The following is a 19,122-nucleotide window of genomic DNA, read 5'->3' as shown; positions in this document are numbered from 1 at the left end:
GGAGGTGGTGGAGAACAGGTCGCCCTCAGCAATCTCATGGGCGGTGGGTGGAGCCGAGGGTGTGCTGTGTGGGTTAGCAGTGCGACGGCCCAGGCAGTGGTTCTCAGCTAGGGGGAAGTGGTCTGCCGCCCAGCGGACGTTCCCTGGAGACGTGTTTGATTGTCACGCCTGGTGAGGTGTGGGGAGGAGTGGCGCTGGCCTTCGGTGAGTAAAAGGCTGGGATGCCACTGAGAATTGCACAGTGCCCAGGACAGACCCTGTGACAAAGGATTACCTGGTCCAAAATGTCATCCTGCCAAAGCGGAGAAACCCCAGGCTGAGGTCATGTCTAGGTGGACAGGGAGGGGGCCTACCATCCACAGAAACCAGGGCCTAGGAGAGGAGCTAGCTTGGGGTCTGTGTCTCACCTGATGGGGTGCCTTCAGATTCCTGCGTGGAAGTGGAGATGTGTGTCTAGAGACCGCGACTAGGGAGGTGTGCTCTGAGAAGCACTGGGTGAGGCTAGAGGAAGGATGTGTCTGAGGAAGAGGGTCCTTGGCGGGAAGCCGCTGAGAAGGCAGCTAGACCCCACACCCACTGAGGCCTGTGGAAATGCAGATAACCCAGATGCCCAGGGTCCTTCCCTGCCTGAGTGGCTGGGGCGAGCAGACGCAGCCAAAGGCTTGTGACGTGGGCCCTTTCTCCACACTGTGCGCACACTGGCTGGATGAGATGTCCGGAATGTTCTCTCAGAGCCCCTGCATCTCGTTAGCCCTCACTCTGCCTTCAGCTCTCAACCAAGGTCGCTTCCTACAGGAAGGCCTCCCTGACCGCTAGTCTGGGTCGGCTCGCAAAGAACTGTGTTCACATGAACACGTGATTCATGTCTGTCTCCCCCCGCCACCCTGTAACCTGCCTGAGAGTCAGAGACGCTTCTGAGTTGGCCCACTGTGGTATCAACAGAGCCCAGCACATGGTTGGCACTCAGAAAATGTTTCATCAACGAGTGCACTCTGTCCTTGGTAACTAAGAGACGGTCCTATTTACAACACTTGTATGGCACAACCCAGTGGACCAATCTGAAGTGGGCCGGGGAAGCGTTTCCCACCTGGGGAGACTCAGGGTGACTTCAGGTGGGTGTCCTCCTGCCTCCCCTGCAGGAGCAGAGTGTGTGTGTGCATGCGTGTGTGTGTGCACACGCAGGCGCAGAGCCGCGGGGCTGGGGTGTTCTCCCGCCGTCTGAGGCCGTGGCTCATGTGCACCTGGGAAAGCCTGGAGCCCCGGGGGGAAGGTGCTCTGCAAGAGGAAGAGAGGGAAGTCTGCTGCCGGCTGAGGCCTCCGTCCCCGGCCCCTGCTGCCTGAGCTGCCTTGCCCCTGTGTGCCAAGACGGAAAGACGGGTTCTCCCCCGGGAGGAGAAAGCAAGCCCCATGCCTTCAATCTCTCTTACTTCTCATCCTTTGGTAAATGGGTTCAGTTTTATTTTCTTAAAGCAAGCGTCAGGTTTAACACTGGCCCCTGGGTTTTAAAATCTTCCTCCTGGAATTGGCCAGCCTCTTTCCTGTCGAGACCGTTCCTTGCAAAGCTAATTGCATTTGAAGTTGAACCCAGAGTAATTACAGTCCGTTACCTGCTCCTGCCTGGCAGGGTGTCCTTCTCCTTTATTAAATTTAAACTTTTAGGAATACATTTTTATAGATGATACTTCTGGCCGTCTGTGAGAATTAGTGAAGTTCTTCATTCCATCTCTTCAGCCCGTGGCTTACGGTAGACAATTCTCAATGTTAAGGGAAAGATTTACATCTTTATTCATAAACCTCAGTGCCCGGGCAATCCTTTTCATCTTCCGAGGGCGCTTGCATTACAGGGCGATCCTTCCTGCTAAGACGCAGGTTGGTAACATTCAGGAATATTACTTTGGGGAGTGCAAACTCTGTGCAAGTAATGATTGAAACAAACCCAGACAGCGCTCTGCACCAATGAATGCCACGACGAGTTTCATTTTCAACAAGCACGCGCGGTCAGTTGTATAATTTTCAGAAGACAGGCTTAGCAGCAATCTCATAGATGTTGGTGTTTTGCTGCAAGGTTGGCGAATTCTCTGGATTGCAGGAATCTGCGGTCTGGGTGAGTGACAGGGTCCGGCCAGCCAGCCTTTCATGTTTTCTCCCCGCCAAATGCCGTGGAAGCATTTGGGATTTAAACAATGTCTCTTTTCCCGACTTCTTAGAACCCTTTGAAGATCCTGCACTCGACTTGGAGAATTCAGTCCAAGATGAATTTCCTTAATAAGTGTGTCACTAAAACAATAAGTGAGTTTTACGTCTTAAGAAGCTTCTTTAATTTGAACTTCCATAATGGTATTTTTGTAATCATCAAATGGCAGAAAGTAGATGCTGCTCCCTTAATTTTGTCATTCTAAGTGTCACAGGAATGGCAAGGCTCTCAAAAAAACAAAATAAGTGCTTCAATTAGTAATTCCCATGGTAACTAACAGAGCTTGAGCTGTTCCCCCCGCCCCTGTCTTTGGCTATTTTAAGTACTTAAATTGATTTACATCCCTGTGGATATGTGAAGAGAACGTAGGCTGAGTTCGTCCACTCCGCTGGGAGTTTGGGGGGTTTCGGTTATAAACCATCATCTTTTTTCCATCCCTCCCCAGGTATTTGTAATAGAAGAGCCAGACTAATCAGAAGTGTTCACATTTCCTTAAATTAGGAAGAAGCCATGATTTTCCTTTATTTCTTTTGCAGTTTATATTAAAACTTAAGTGCATAACCAGTTTCATTTTGTATTCTTCGTACAGCTCATGTGCACAGAGAACTATACTCAATATTTTATAATAACCTGTAATGAAAAAGAATATGGAAAAGAGTATGTATGTACGTATGCAGAACTGAGTCACTATGCTGTCCACTGACACAGAAACTAGCACAGCATTGTAAATCACTATACTTCGATAAAGAAAAAAATAAAGGTGTTTTAGTGGCCAGACATTAGATGATAAAACTGGCTTAATCTGAGCTGAGAAGGGGGCTTCCTCACTGGGTGCAGCGATGGTCTGAGCCCAGGAGCCTTGTCTCTTCCCTGTACCCATTGCAGAGCCTTCAGACCTTGGCTGGCTCCGGGTCAGAATTTGTTCACTGGCAGTGAACACATTCCTGGACCCTGTGGTCTCCTATCTTTCTTCCCCGGCCCCTTTGCCCACACTGCCCGTCCCCTGACCTTCGTGCCGAGGTCCCTGGCCCCCAGATGTCTCTGTGTGGTCTCTGGTCCCCATGGCATCTGCAGGCGCTCCCGGCTGAGTGAGGCGACAGCTCTCACACTCACTGAACTCACTGGGGGTAAGTTTGGCAAGAGCAGGTGCACCAGATCTTCCCTCTGCATCCAACAACCTGCAGCATCTCATCTTCATTTTAACAGAAGGAGCGGAACTCGGAGGCCAGACAGATGCTAAATCTTGGGTCAGCGGGGTTCGCTGCCTCTGACCAGCATCTGCTCCTCTCAGCAGATGTGTGGAGCTCTCTAAACACTCAGGTCCTGATACGAATTGCTAGCAGCTTACCCATCGTTTATGTTTTGAGATGGGTCAGGAAACTGAAGGGAAGGTCCGACGAGGGGAGGGCTCTCGGGTGTCATACATCGACAGACAGTACAGCCAAAACACACCAGGAGGGAAGCGTTTGGGGAAGGTTGTGGTCCTGATAATGACAAGGAGTCTGTATTTATTTAGTATGTGGCACGTCCCAGACACCGTAGAAGGGCCATTATGAACGTGACCTTGCGGTCACATCCCCGCAGGGTGACCAGCCTCCCAGTTTGCCAGGGAGTGAGGGGTTTACCGGGCTGCAGGATTTTCAGTGTAGAACCAGAAAGTCCCAGGCAAAGCAGGGCTTGTCGGTCACCCTGCCTATGTATCCAGGGTCAAGGGAGACTCCCCTCATTTTGTAAACAGGAAGCCTGCAGCTCAGAAATGTGAGCTCACCTGGCCAGGCTCCTCCCCCAGCAGGAGGACCGATGTGTTGTGGGTCTGAATCCACATGCTTTGACTGCAGCACCAAGTCAGGCCGTGAGAGGCAGTGCCTCCCACGACTGAGGGCTCAAGGTCCTTGCAGGACCAACACTGTAAGAAAATTTATGTGCAAATTGGGGATTCCTTAATGCCTTTTGAACAAAAAAAAGTTACGGTAAAAGTAGAAAGCTATTCTCAAATAAAGTTCCTGCCTAAAAGTAAACAAGCGTGTTCTCTAGGAAATCAGGCTTTGATTTCCTATAGAAAGATGTAGCCAGGCCAGAGGTGCCGTGCCCTTCGACCCTTCAGGTCTCTCAGCGCTGACGTCCTCTGTCGCCCTGTCGGGTGAGGGGCAGGCGATGCGAGAATGTTTCTCAGTTGACCGGTTTTGCAAGCTGATTTTTTTGACACGGTTAATTTGTTTGCTTATTTATACAGGATAAAAAGCAATACCAGCAATTATCCAAAACAGTGGATCAAATTAAGACACAGGAAAGTACACACAAGTCAGGAGGAATGCGGAGAACCTTGGAATCTCACAAAGTGAGCCCCTGAGGAACCCTCACCGGCCCAGGAGTAAGACGAGACCAGCCCCGAATTCCCCTCCGGCTTCTGTCTCCCGATTCCTTCACTCTCCCTTCCCGCAGCCACTCTCCCCACTTCTGACCCCTCACATTTGTTTATATAAATGGAGTCGTGGAGGGTGTGTAAAGCCTTTTGTCATGCTTACCAAACACGGATGACGTGCGGGTTGTCAGAGAATCTCCGTGGCTTGGCTTTGGCTGCCTGCCAGTCAGCTTTTACGGACGCATGAGCCCCTGTGTAGGTCATGGAGGTGTCTCAGAGGCCAGTCCTCCGAGACCACACTCACCAGATAACCCGCTCACGCAACGTGTGTGTTCAGGGAGGCATCGCCGCTGTCTGAATCCGTCGTTTAAGCTCCGGCGTAACTATGAATTCAGCAGAGTACCTTGGGCTCTGTGTTGCTGGGAAGTTTCTGGAACACTGAGGTCACCTGCAGTCTGGGCTGGAGCAGACATGCTGGGATGGTGAAGAGAGGCAGCCGCTGGGAGGTGTGGAGGGAAGGGGAGGTGGCCTTCGGAAGTTGTCTTACAAGGTAGCTGCCACAGACCTGATGCCCAGCGAAGGCACAGCCATCTGGACAGACGGCCCCCTCGCAGCCCCAGGTCTACCCAACAGAGCGCTTGCCCATCCTGACCACCTGCAAGGGCCACCTCTACTGACCAGGGAGCTGCCGGCCGGCACCCAGGGCCGGACGCGTCCGTCATGTCCAGCGCAGGCGTGCATTAGCACGCTTTCCTCTTGGCACTCTGTGCTCTCCTCTCCCAGGAAGGGTTTGGGGCAATTTGGGGGTGGCAGGCTGCATTCTGTCAAGAGGCTTCATAATTTGGGAGGGGGTTGGGGCTGGCGGCTGCCTTCACCATGAGCTTCTGGTTCTGCCTCTTTAACTCTGGTTTGCTGCTGCGTGAAGCTGGAAAAATAACTGGGCAGTTGCAAGCATTCGATTTAAAATACTTGGTGGAAGCACTCAGCACAAGAGGCATTCGGTTAATGCCAGCTCCCTTTCCCCTGCAGATACGATACGATTACAAACGTGCTTTAAATTCGGTCCTAAGCTTCCTGGCTGACTTGGCAAAAGTGGAAACACAATGGCTTGTATTGTTCTAGTCTGATTAAAAGAATGTCCCCAGTTTTTCAGGAAATACAAACACTTTCCTGGTGCCCGATTCTAAGACAACTTTGGAAGCCTGAGTCATCCATTGATGGGGTTTGCAACAAAGATTTTTCCCCCGAAGATGGAGAAGTCCCCTTTCTGTCTCTCTGGCATGTGTTAATCCCTTAATTTAAAAAATACTAACCCGAGGATATAGCACTACATTACGTACGGGAAGCTAATACCTTGGCGCAAGGAGTCAGTAAGTTCTGTTTCTCCAATTCTTCCACCATGGCTTTTCAGTGGGCTCATGATAATGACATAAAGCAAAAGGGCATAAAGCCTGGAGGAGCAGGAGGGAGCCCTCCAGTCACTCAGCACTCTCACGCCTCCCAGGGGCGCTGTGAGGATGGAGGAGATGACGAGCGTCCGGACCAGTGCCGGGCGCGCTCCCGGCACGTGCATCTGTCAGAGAGAGGATCAGACGGGGGTCTGCCAAGTCGCAGTGAGTGTGAACCCGGTGGGTCGAGACCCCAGTGAGCTCCTGCCCACCGTTCTCCGCATTTGTGGACGTGCTGGGTCGTGAGGTGGGGCTCTGGGTTCACGGGCGCCGGGTCCGGGGCAGGATCCTTTCGGAGGTGCCTGCGCCAAGGGCGTGTGGTGTCTGCTCTGCCCTGCCTGGAGACTCAGAGCTTGGATTAGTTGGCTCAGAACATCGCAGTTGAGTTCTTTTTTTCCTAGAGGAACTTAAAACACACACGTAGCACAGGGAACTGTATTCAGTATCTTGTAATAACCTTTAATGAAAAAGACTATGAAAATGAACATATGTATGTATATGCATGACTGGGACGTTGCGCTGTGCGCCAGAAACTGACACACTGTAACTGTCTGTACTCCAATAAACACAAACACGCACATGCACACACACACGCACACACAGAATAGTTTGAAACCAGAGTGTTTCCCTGGCCCCCAGTGGCCTGGGAGCCCACCACACACATGCAGACTCTGGACTAGGAGAGGCAGAAGTGAGGGAGCTGTGAAAGGTCGAGGTCACTGCACTGCAAGGCTCTTGGAGACCCTGTCCTCCCGGGGCCTTCAGGAACCGAGCTGCTACCTGCCACCAAGAGTGCCAAGCAATGGAAGGGCAGCGAGGGCGTGTCTCCCAGGAAGGGATTCCTGGTCCAGGCGCGCAAGCAGTGTGATTCCCTTACGTTGGGGGTGGGGACCATGAGTCCACCTGGATTTGGTTTCCAGCCCAGCCTCTTTCTGACCATGTAACCTCATGCAGTTGGCTTCCAGGTCATAGTGAGGATTAGACAGCCCAGTCCCTGCACTGAGGGTGTCCAGCGTGGTGCCTGACAGGCCATCAATGTCGCTCTGACCCCTGTGCATGTGGCCTCACCCCACCTCCACCCCCAGTGGCCTCTCTGTCCTGAGCCGCCCCTCACCTTGACCTGTCTTCACACAGTTTACAAGCGCATTCACACAACGCTGTGTCCTTGGATCATCATCTGAAGCTGCCCTTGACCTCATGTATGGAGGCCATTGAAGTACAGAGAGGATGCGGGGCCGGCCCAAGGTCACCTCGCTGGGAAGGTCACCCGCCTTCCCCTGTGGCAGTGGGCGGGGCCTGGCTTGGGGGCGTAACCCTCTGCTTCCTCCCTCCCTCCGATGTGGATTACAGGGCGGACTGCTGGCCACGCGTGAGGCGGGGGAGGGCCCTGGGGTCCCCACCCACCTCCACCTCTGACATCTCCACATTTCCCCCAGTGCCTGGGACCATACAGATCGTTTGTGGAAGCAGCTCAAATCCATTCATTTTCAGAGGATTCCTTATGTTGTAAAGAAAGAAAATCATTTTCCTTGAGGATGGTGGGGGCGCTGCCTTCCAGGGGAAAAGGAGGACTGACCTTTCTAGGTAGACAAAACAGAATGCCAGTCCAACATGACACTTCTGTGGCAGTTTATTGTTCCAGAATGGAGCGCTGCAGATTTGGGTTACAATGCTGGTTTTGTTTTCAAATGAATGCAGCAGTGTTCTTACGTGTGGAGGAGGGACCCGCTCCCAGTTCACAGGACTTCTTCTGTGGCAGCCGGGGTGGGGGGGGGGGAAGTAGGTGCTTGTCTTCAGAAACACAAATCAAGCCTGGGCACATTCTTGCTAATAGCTCAGTGACTGCAGACTGCCCGGGGGCTCACCTTTCACCGGGAGCTTCACATTACACGCAGGCATCTCGCGTTTCCTCTTTGAGACAATACCGCGGATGCCTGAGGTGTTTTCTCTCCCCTCTTCTTCTAAAACCAGCCTCTTTTCCATGCATTTTCCATGGATTGTTAGTGATGAACTAGTTTAGATGGGTCAGGTCAACCAGTTAAGGTGGGGGAAAATCATTGAACCAAAATATTTGAGGGTTTTTGGCAAAATAACTGGCTGATTAGTAGATCTTTCAGTTATCCAGGTTACTGGTTTTCAAAGTTTTTCTGGGAAATAACTAACAAACTTCTCTGCTGTGGGTGCCGCGTTACTCAGAAGAGAACTGTGCCATTTTCAGAAGGTTTCCTCCTTTTCCTGTGATGCTGCTAAATATTCCTAGTCTCTGAGTGACACCCTCTGGGGGTCTGTGAGGGATGCACGTACTACCACCTCCTGGGGACTCTGAGACAAGGACCCCACCTTCAGGGATGGCAAACCTTTCACTCTGTGGCCAAACCAGGTCCAAGGTCATCTTGATTTCTTCCTTCCCCTTCTTTCCTCTTTGCATACATTCCCGAAGGCTAGCGGCCTCTGCCCCCTCGAGTTTTACCCTTGAGTTTTAAATAGCCGCCTCCCCTTGCATGCCAGCCCCATCACTGCTGCCGCTGCCCTCAGGAGCAGCTCTCCATCCCTCACCTGGACCATTGGAATGGCTCCTTTGTTTCTCAGGGATCCACCATTCGCGCTGAGCTCACCCCAACCTCTGACCTCCCTGCAGCCACCACAGTGACCTCCCTTGCAGAGAACAGAAAGTGACGTCCAGCCTTGCAGACTTGTGCAGCCTCCTCGTGGTTTCAACCCAAATCCAAATGCGCCTGCAGCCTCCCAGGCCCTGTGGGTCTCACACTCCAGATCCTGATTTGCTGACTGTCTGTGGAGTCCAGTGCTGTGTCCTTTACGTAGACGATCTCATTTTTAACCCAGCACAGTAGGGATTAAGGTCCTTAATTTGCAAGTGAGGAAACTAAGGCTCAAGAAGATTAAGTGACTTGTTCCAAGGTCAAAGACAGGACTCAAATTATTTGCGATTTCCAGAATGTTCCGTGTGCTCCCCAGCTTCCTAGCCTTGGTTCCTGGCATCTGTCAGGGAAGCTAATCTTGAGAAAGTAGCCCTGACTTTGGCCAACACGGGTTAGGGGCTTCTGCTCTCGTCCCTCACAGCCCCTGGGCTCACTGCGATCATAAGCCTCCCCTCCGCTTCCAGTGAGTGACCCCTTTATAACCGTGTCCCTGGACTCTTTTAAAGACCTGCAGCTTCTGTCCATGTGTTTTTTTTCAATCTCGAAATCCTCAGCACTTGGCACAGCATTAGCCCATAAGTGGCTGCTTGATGAGCGGTAATGACTGGCTTAGTGCACTCATTCATCCTTCTAACTCGTATTTCTGAGTTCCCGGTGTGTACGTGGAGCTGTGTCTATAATCAAGAAGTTCAAGGTAGCGATAAGAGGATTTCTGTTCAGAAAGCACCGAACTAGCCACGCACTATGGATTTGGGGGCGAACGTCTGTCCTGGCTTCTGTCGTCTGTAAAGTGTAGACCATGCCTGCCCACGTCACAGGCCAGCCAGGATGGCAGCAAAGGTGGCCTAATCTCAACCTGCCGTCCTCTGTATCGTGTTGTTGTGAAGGCGTTTGGAGAAGGAGGACCCAGACGGTCAGGGGCGCAGCACGGGACAGCTCTGTGCTGCTGGAGCAGCAGGAGGTAAGACCAGGGTAGCAGGCAGCTCAGAGGGGAGGTCAGGCTCCAGGCGTCGGGGGAGAACCTGGTAGGTTTGGGTGAGATGAGGAGCTTTCTGGGTCAAAGAGCCATGTGAGGAAAGTCATGACGTGGGAAGAGCTTGGTGTACCTGGGGGAGGGTAAGATGCGGTTTCTGTGGGCGAGGGGCCTCTAGAAAGTTCCTGCCCTGGACCCCACTGAGAGGAAGCACTCTGGCTTTTGGAGGGGCACCTGAAAGGGGAGCTTGGAGTCAAAAGTAGGAGGGGGCCCCCAAGTTGGAAGGTGTGTGTGTACCACCTTCCGGTCACTTGCGGCCTCTCCTCGTCCTGAGACTCTTCCCTGAGAACTTCCAGGCTCTGTTAAGGAGTCCATAGGTTGTTCCCCAACACATTCTACTCGTGTTTTCCGTGCCGATGTGATGAGCAGAAGTGCTGTTGCCTGTATTCATTAGCAACAGTCATTATTAGGTAATAAGAAAACCACATCCATTACTATTATTGGAGTGGTCCATTTACCTCGTCCCTTTGCCATTTGTATACGATCGTTGGTAACTAGCATTTTAATTAACAGCAACAATTGGTATTTTTAAATTAAGAAGCATGTTAGAAGTTTCCTTCCCTTCTGGGTCCATGGGAATAACGATCTCCCAGAATAATTACTCAATGCCGAGGCGCATCCATTACGCTGCATTGGGGAGCTTGGCTTTGCCCAGGGCCTCTGCGGTTTGCCGCTGTTTACAGCTGCGTGTAAGGGTATCACCAGCCAGGACCTTCACACACGTGTAGCAGCCTAGTCACAGGCCCGGGGCCGTGTGGTGAAAGGTTGGGGCGTTTCAAATTGATACTCCAGAAGATAACACCTACAAACACTGATTCACTAGTTAAATATTAGAGATAAGCCATTTTCTCTGAGCTTCACTGAACGTTAATTAGACCGTGCAGAACATCTTTCAAATAGGATTTAAAGTGTTCAGTTACCACGAGCATTGGGCACTCATCAAGCCCGTCCTGAGTACCTTTCACAGTCTGAGCCCAGTGGGAGGAGTGACACAGGCCTTGGTGTTAAGGAATGCCCCCCCCCCCCCGCAGCCTCATCCACCTTGCTTGAGCTAGGAGCAGCAGTGTCAGGTAAAGCGTGATCAAGGCTCTGGCACAGGCGAGTAAGATCCCACAGGGCATGCGGTCCAGGCAGTTCTCTGGTGAGGTCTCACTCCCACCCTGAGCTGCCCCTCGAGCCCACCTTCCCCCCGGCCTCACCCAGTTGGTGGAGACGTTTAGGTGTGTTCAGGGCATGTCACTGGGACCCCTGTATACTCTACCAGTGCCGTGTTACATATGCCTGGCCCCTCGCACCAACCTCGAGGGTAACTCAATTTGAGAGAATCACCTGAAAGGTGAGACTGGTCCTCAGACACTTTAGGGCAGCAGAGAGTTTAGAGTCACATTATCTGTGGTCTCCCCCAGAGTGCCATGAAATTCACCCAAGGCTTAGGGACACCTCCCTCGGGCGGGCACTGTCCTCGGCAGATGGGCTATTTCTCCTGAGTTTATGAGCAACAATATGGCTCTGTGGACACATCCTAAAGTCACGTCTCCAGCGCGTGAGTAGGCTGAAACAGGCTGAGAGACCAACCGTGCTTTGATTTTTATACTGATTTTTATATTAATTTTTTATATTAATTAATTTTTATATTAATTTTTGGTTTTCGGTTTGATTTTAATAACAGCTTTATTGATATATGAATCACATATCACACCATTCACCTCTTTAACGTGTACCGTTCTGTGTTTTTTCAGTATGCTTTTAAAGTTGTGTATCCATTTCCACAATCAATTTTAGAACGTTTCCAGCACCCAAAGTGAGTCTCTCCTCAGTCCCGCTATGGATCCCCCCCAGCAAGGCTTTTGCACCTTGGCCCTGACCTGATACTGGAAAATGGATTAGGCCTTTTGTACTTTGTGTAGGTTGTAGGATAACTGTCAATGTGAATAGAATAAAACAAACGCATGTAAATTTTTTAAAATTACTTCGTGCCTGCAGATTTGCCTGTTCTGAACATTCCGTGTAAGTGGAACCTGGTCTTTTGTGACTGGCTTCTTTTACGTAGCGTCATGTTTTCAAGGTCCATTCCTGTTTCAGCGTGTCAGAAGTTTATTCCTTTATCTTGCCTAATAATAGTCCATCATATGGATATACTATCTTTTATTTATTTATTCATTAGTTGATAGACATTTGGGTTGTTTCCACTTTTGGCGGTTATAAGTAATGCAAGTTTTTGCGTGGACGTGTGTTTTCATTTCTCTTGGGTTTATACCTACAAGTGGAACCGTTAGGTCACGTGGTAACTCTGCCCTGAAACTTTTTCATGCTGTTTTCCAAAACGGCTCTGTTATTTTATAATCCCACTAGCGGTTTACGAGGGTCAAGCTATGTGTTTTGAAAGGCAAAATCTCAGTGAGCAGGGAGGCCACCACGTTCCAGCGCCTGGCGTCCACGCCCCTTTGACGGCCTTTCGAAGGTTCTAGCCCAGGGCTACAGCGCTCGTCCCTCTTCTCTGTTTCAGGCCCCATCCCCTGCTGACCCTAAAGTCTCGGGGGGAGTCCGGGGTCTTTTCAAGTCTAAAGGAAAGGCTGTGAGTTGAGTGTGTTAAGGAACATGGGTGAGGGGTCCTGGTTTCTGGTGGATGAGCACTTTGTTCTCCTGCTCTCTGGTCCTTACACAGAGCAGCCCCTGGTGGCGAATTCTGCCTGTGGGCTTTGCTACAGCGTGTGGGACCGCCCCGTGCACACAGCAGAACTTGGGCCCCTGACAGGGGCTCAGGGAGTGTTTTGTGAGCGACGTACTAGAGGTCATGTGCTCGTCCTTGGAGGGCTCCAAAGTCTGTCTTCTCCCCCAAACCTGCGCTGTTGCTTAGAGCAGCTCTGAGGGTGGAGCAAACACTGCTGGTGCTCAGAGCCCCCTGGCCCACCCAGAGGCCCCCTGCAGACAGTCCTGGTAGATGGTGGCTGCCTCCTGTCTCTCTCCGCCCGAGGGCCACCTCTGGTCACAGAGGGTATCTAGTCTGCATCTGGCCCAGCCAGAACTTCTGGGGACCCCAGGAGCAACTCAACCAACGAGGACTGGGCCATTAAGGGTTAATTTGTACGTCAGTCCTTTCATTCCGGGTGGCACTTACCAGCGCAGAAGCTGTAGTGGAGGGAAAGTACAACTATCAAATTGATCTACTGATTTTATTGTTCTGCAAACTGGAAAGCGATGCTGACATGTGATGTTTTTAGTTGAAAGTCCTGGCCACGCGTGAGGAGCCTGGGTGCCCATCCTACAGACCAGGTCCGGGTCCGCAGGGGCAGAGCGGACAACAGCCAGCACTGTGCTGGGACATGGCTGAGCCCGCCTCGGTTTACCGCAGTCTGGTGGGATGTCACAGGGGACAAGAGCCAGCACCCAGGAAGCAAGAGGGCTGGGGCCAGGGTTCAGGGTGGGACCCTGTCTCGTGAGAAGAGTGTGCAAAGTGAAGCAGGCTTGGTGCCAGGTGTGTAACTAAAAACAGGGGTCAGGGAGGAGCGGGCCCACAGATGACCCCAGTAGGAGGGGCGGACCTCCAAGGTGGTGGCCCGATCGAAGCGGCATCACCTGCTGACGAGCCAGAGGGCTCCGTCCCTCTGGGGCTGGGAGAGGACCCCTGCACCTCGGAAGAGAACACAGAGAATCCAAGTCCTGTGTTCCTAAATTCCACAGTGATAATGGCACAGACAGACACAAAGAGTGCAAACCAGCAGCCATTTGTATTTGCAAAAGTGGAGTCGTTGGCTTGAGAATTTGCATAGTTTCCTAATCCAAAGAGGGGACCCCCCCAACTGTGGGGTAATTAGGGAGGTGCGGTGCTTCAGAAACAGTCTCGAGAAGCAGGCAGTGATGCACCTGGATCTTCTGAGCAGCTGCCCATGAATAGTTCTTACAAGTTGCCAAATATTAGAAGTCCAGCTGGTTGGCCACAGGTCGACAGAACGAGTGTCTGAGAAAACGGATCTTTTTTTCAGCCTTGGCAACACCGTTTTGAGGCTCCCCCACCGGCACTTTACGGGGGTGGGCAGAGGAAGATTCTACCAAACTCCTCATCATTCAGGGAGGCTTCCTGCCCCAGCAGCATCTTCCAGCCTTTCTTTTGTGCATTAGAAAATACAGAAATTAACAGCTTTGCTGACGCCCAGAAGGTAAACAAGGAGGCCGAGAGACTTGGCAGAGTCCGAGATCAGGGAGGGAGCGAAGCCCGGTGACTCAGAGGCGTCCTGCACCCTCCCCCCGGCCTGAATCAGCGCCAGGAAGCAGAGCGAACTTGCTCCCGGACAGGATGCTGAGGGCTCGTCCGTGTCCACTGCCTCTGGGGTATGGGGCGGGGTCTCCCGCCGGGAGGGGTTTTCCTGCTCTTCAGCCCCACCCGCACCCCCCGTCCTAGTCATCATGCTTGGGGGTCATTGGGACTGAGAGTGAACGACGCTTCCTCTGTTCCAAGTGCTGTGACCGGTGGGCTTGGACGAATCGATGTCTCAGGGAGCGCGGGAGCCCCAGAGAATGCCGCAGGGGTGCAGGGGCTTTGCTCTGGGCTCTGCTCGCTGCTGGCGAGGCCAATCGAGGCCAGAGCCCATGGGGTCTGATCGCCTGTGTTAGGTCCTTATGTGTGTGCCCTTGCTTCATAAAATTGTAACCCATCATTAAAAGTTCACGTTTTCTGATACGAATGAACTTATTTATAAAACAGAAACAGACTCACAGACATAGAAAACAAATTTATGGTTACCAAAGGGGAAAGATAGGGAGGATAAATGAGGAGTTTGGGATTAACATGTACACACCATATATATGACAGACAGACAACAAGGTCCTACTGTGCAGCGCAGCCTTCAACATGCTGTAATAACCTGTAATGGGAAAGAATGTACACGTGTGCCTGAACCACTGTGACGTACACCCTAAGCTAACACAATGCTGTGAATCAACTGTATTTCAGTAAAAAGTTAACAATGTAGATACCCTGTACATGTAGAAATACATAGATAAATACTTAAAAATAAAGTGCTAACGTGCATCCAAGAATTGTTTAAATGCCGCTGCCCATTTAAAAGGAAAGCTTGTGGGTACGCCCGCAGTGACATGCATTCCGCCCCCGCGATGCTGAAAAAGCTTCAGGCCCGGGGTGTGTATGGAGGCCATTTTACTTTTGTCCGAGCTTGGAAAGACTGCTCCGCTCTGCCCATCTCCGAGCTTGGCAAGCGAGAATCATTTTAATTTTTCCCTAAAGCAGAACGGTCCCGGCGGATGGATTCCAAATGGTACAGTTTTCTTCTCTTCTTTGGAGGTTTGGATGCACAGTAGCGTCCCTGGGTCTCTCTGTATCTTGTGAGCGATCAGGGCCAAGCCCTGCAGCCCGGCGGCTTCCTGTGGGAGGGCCCGCTCCCCCTGGCCTTGCCTGCCCTCGCCACCCCCCCGGGTGGACTTCCCCTGCTCTTGGCCTTGCACGGCCCGTTCCCATGGTCCAGCTGGGCTTCCTCCCGCCCCTGCTGCCTGGAAGCAGCTGCCCTCGTGTGCCCTGGGGACGGACCTCTGAACTTCTGTGGTCAGCAGGCCCCGGCTTCTGTGAGCCAGAGGGCCAGAGCTGCTCCCATGGAACTGACGTGGCCAGCCTGGGCCCTTCCAGATCTTTCTGGCACACAGACCCCAGTGGGGCTCCTTCTAGACAGGGAAGAGACTTTAATGGGCCCTCCTGCTGGCAGGCGGTGACCCAAATACGAGGAACGTAAAGGAAAGGGAGACAGTCCCTGGAAGAATTTCAGCTTGTTGGGATGTAGACAAGAAAGAAAAACAAACAAACAAACAAAAATAAACCACAGTGAAGGTTGGGTCCCCCTGTGCGGCCTGGCCAAGAGTGATCTCCGCAGCCCTGGGTTAGCATCCCTGCTTCCTTGCTATGCGTGACTCGGGTCAAGGAGCTCACCGAGCCTCAGTCTTCTCATCCTTAAAATGGGACTTGCCGCCTAGGATTGGCTGTGGGCTATGGGAGAGACACCATAAGGGGCCGCCAAAGCCTGGTCAAGCCTAATAAATCGATAGCATCTCTCCTTTCCTTTTTGGAGGATGGTGCTGTACCAGGAACCTTCCCAGCGGTGACACCACCCTGCTCCAGCTCCTCCCTGACACCCTCTCCTGCGAGGAGTGGATCTGGCCACGGGGACCAGGGTCCCCTCCCCCCCACTTTTTAATGTGCTTATTTTACCTTTTCAAACGTTTTGCTCAACATCACAGCAGCCATGTGCATGAGGGCCCCGGGCTAATGGACGTGTTCACAGGATACAGGCTGCCTTTAGATGTTATTCTGGTGGCTTGGTTTTTGCTAATTCTGTTCTTCAGAGAAACTGATGGTTGTGGTTTCACGCTAACATCTGTGAGCCCCAAGCCAGTATAGTATGTGATCTATTTGTAGTGCCCACTGTTTCGTGTATTTTTGCTTTGTTTAAAAAAAATTACTTTAAAGTTTAACTCAAAATTATTAATTGGGTTCCTTCGGGGTTTAGTCCATCACACTGACTCGTGTGTTTAGCCGCCCTCTGACGGCGTGCTCAGCTGCTTCTGCACCTGACTGGTTTTTTGCCTTGTGGTTTTTAGAGTGACTTGACTCAAGGCGGCAGCCCTGCTTCTGCACAGGATATGCTTCTGCACATCACTGGGTTTTGTTTTACATTAAAATGACTCAGTATTGCAATGGAAGGCAGTGTTGAGTTTCTGGGATTCCTCCTGAAACATGAAGGGTTCCTTGCACTTCTGGCTTCTGCCCCTGCCTGGCCCTGGGTAAACACCACAAGTCACTCTTTCCAGCATCTTCCCAAATTCTTTTGGGGCATTAGAAGTAGTGGACTCTTGTAATAAGTTATTTCTACAAAAAAGCAGTCCCCCAAACCACTGATGACCCCCCTCACCTCAGTGCCCCCCTCACCTTCCCACCACCTGCTTTGTGTTCCATTGGGCTCCTCTGTCTTCTGGGAACTCTGTCTTTATACACCACTTGACAGATCGGTCCCTGTTGCTTTTTTGTACATTCTGTAGAGTTTTCTGTGTTCATAGTCATGTCATCTGAGCATAAAGTCTGATTTTTTTCTTTCCACTTTCTATGTATTTATTTTTCTTGTCTTATTGCATTGACTAGGGCTTCCAGCACAGTGTCAAATGTGAGTGGTGAGAGCGGGTACACTTGCCTTTGTCCTGGTATTAGGGGGAAAGCTTTCAGCCTTCCATCATAAAGAATAATGTGAGCTGTAGACTTGCCCAAGGAGATGTAAGATCCCTCAGTATTAGAACCATTTCTTCTGCTTTGGATTCAAACCTACTTCACAGGTCAACTTTTTAATTAGTGCAAAAACTTGTTATAAATGTGCCCTGTAGAGTATAGCCTTTGGTTTAACATATCTAGCCTGGCCATGACCTAGATAAGTAGTCTGTTTTGGTGGAAAACGCCACGTACTGCATTAGCTATAAATATAAAAATAGTGATGCTCAAAACATGAGTCCGCCATCCAGCAGCAGGGGTACACGATGGCCACAGGGTGTGGCCTCCAGTCACAAGGAGATGCAGGCTCCGAGCCCTGGCGTGAGGCTGCCTTGCTGGCCGCTCTCACAAGAACAAGGGGGTCATGTCAGTCCTCCGAGGAGAATGGATAAACAAAGGTGGTCTCCGCATATGATGGAACAGTGTCTACCCACTGGAAGTCACGAGTGCTGGTACAGGCCACCGCGTGGGTGAACCTCAGAAACACACCAAGTGAAAGCAGCTGGTCTCTGACGGCCACGTGCTATAGGATCCCGTTTAGATGGAATTTCCAGAGTAGGCACATCCATATGAGAAGGTAGATTTAGTGGTTGCCAGGGACCATTGGTTTGGGACAGGATGGGCTGGGGGAGTCATGAGCAAATGGGCTTTCTTTGGGGATGATGAAAATGTCCTACAATTAAATCATAAGGAAGGTCTCGAAGTCTGTGATTATGTGAAAAACCATTGAATTGTATACTTTAAACAGGTGGACTTTATGGTATGTAAATTATATCTCACTGAAGCTGTTAAAAACAAAAAAAGCATGAGTGCTAAATTAATGCGGAATGAGCAATCTGGATAATGATTAAGCTGAAAAACTGGGGTGAAGGGGGTGTGTCCTATGGAGGTTTTAAGAGGGTATCTCTGGGAAAATGGGTGGAGGGACAACTTCAGAGGGAGGGGACGTTGTAGGTCACAGAGCAGCAGCTGGCAGATGGAGCATCTTGGGTGCTACAGGCCAACACTTCAGATCCGGGGCAGCTACCAGGCTCTACCATCAACACACAGCCAGAGCCTAGAGGAGCGTTTGGGGCAGGACGCCTTTAAAAGCTGATGGTTGCGGCAAAAAGAAGTTATTACCCAGATGAAAAGGCCTCAAGAAGACCCCAAGCCATGAAGCAAAAATGGGCACATTCCACTCGTGCTATAGAAAAAGCAGTGACTAAAACTTGCAACACCTGTTACCCAGAAAAGTGACCCTGTCTTTTTTCTCTTTCTTTTTCAGACTATAGCCTTCGTTTTCCCTTGGTGAGTACAAACCTTCTTGAAAAATTACCTCTGATGTGTAGTTAACTAGCAAAAAAACTATGTGGGCTTTCATTGTTAGAGACATCATCTTCTAGAGGAAAAAGGCCACATGGTCAGTGTGCCGTGTATGTGAATTTTAAGCTGTAACTTGCTCGAACAGGCTCATGTCACACTTTTTGTGACATCTTTTTTTTTTTTTTTTTTTTTTTTTTGCATTTAGAATCAGGTTCAGCTGCTCGGTCTCCTGAAACACGTTGTTGAGGACACAGTTTCCACGTGCTTTCCTCTCACTGACTTGTCCTGACTTTTGAAAGGGCCTTGCCTCATCTCAGTGTGCACGCTCGGGGACTATTAGGGAGCGCGGTGGCACATAATTGCATTGATGGTAATTGCTTCTTAAATGGATCTGCTGTGGGGAAAACTGCTGAAAAGGAGCTTCTCTGGATTGCACACTTAGTGAGAAAAAAAAAAACTGTTGGCATCACGTAATTTTTGCCTTTTGAGGCAACATTCCATGGCCTCCATGTCCTAGGACTTAGGAAAAGAAACACCATCCCCGTTTTTGTGTTAGACTCGACTTAAGGCTGTCAAGCCTCCTAAGAAACCTGAGGGAAGGCCTCCAAGAGCTTCTGGCATGGGTGCAGCCTGCGGGCAGGTAGTACGCGGTCTGCCGGGAGCAGGGGTGGGGGGGTGCGCCCCTCTGGCGAGGGAACCAGGATGTGGACTGCTAGGAAGTTGTATTTCTCAAATGCATCACTTTGTTTGAAATACCTCGACTCTGTTCATGATTATTCTAAGGCCAATGGGTGGGTTCTTTTGTGCCGGCTGGCCCTTTTATGGGGTGTGCCTTTTACCGGGGGCATAAATTCTTATA

At 51.0% G+C, this 19,122-nt stretch overlaps 1 protein-coding gene across 2 annotated transcripts in view; it reads left to right on the top strand.

Annotated features, from left to right (window-relative positions):
• Positions 1–19,122, top strand: part of PTPRE (protein tyrosine phosphatase receptor type E) — a 146,910-nt gene that overhangs the window by 39,897 nt on the left and 87,891 nt on the right. The window contains exon 2 of one of the 2 annotated variants that reach the window (XM_074373395.1): positions 18,226–18,248. The exons of the other annotated variant lie outside the window; for it this stretch is intronic. The gene's annotated coding sequence lies outside the window, so the exon portion shown is untranslated. The remainder of the gene's footprint in view (positions 1–18,225; positions 18,249–19,122) is intronic. 2 annotated transcript variants of the gene reach the window in all.

Source organism: Camelus bactrianus, chromosome 11, assembly GCF_048773025.1.
Source record: "Camelus bactrianus isolate YW-2024 breed Bactrian camel chromosome 11, ASM4877302v1, whole genome shotgun sequence".
Classification (NCBI taxonomy): domain Eukaryota; kingdom Metazoa; phylum Chordata; class Mammalia; order Artiodactyla; family Camelidae; genus Camelus; species Camelus bactrianus.
Note: the sequence above shows the minus strand (reverse complement) of the source record. Positions and strands in the feature narration are given on the sequence as shown.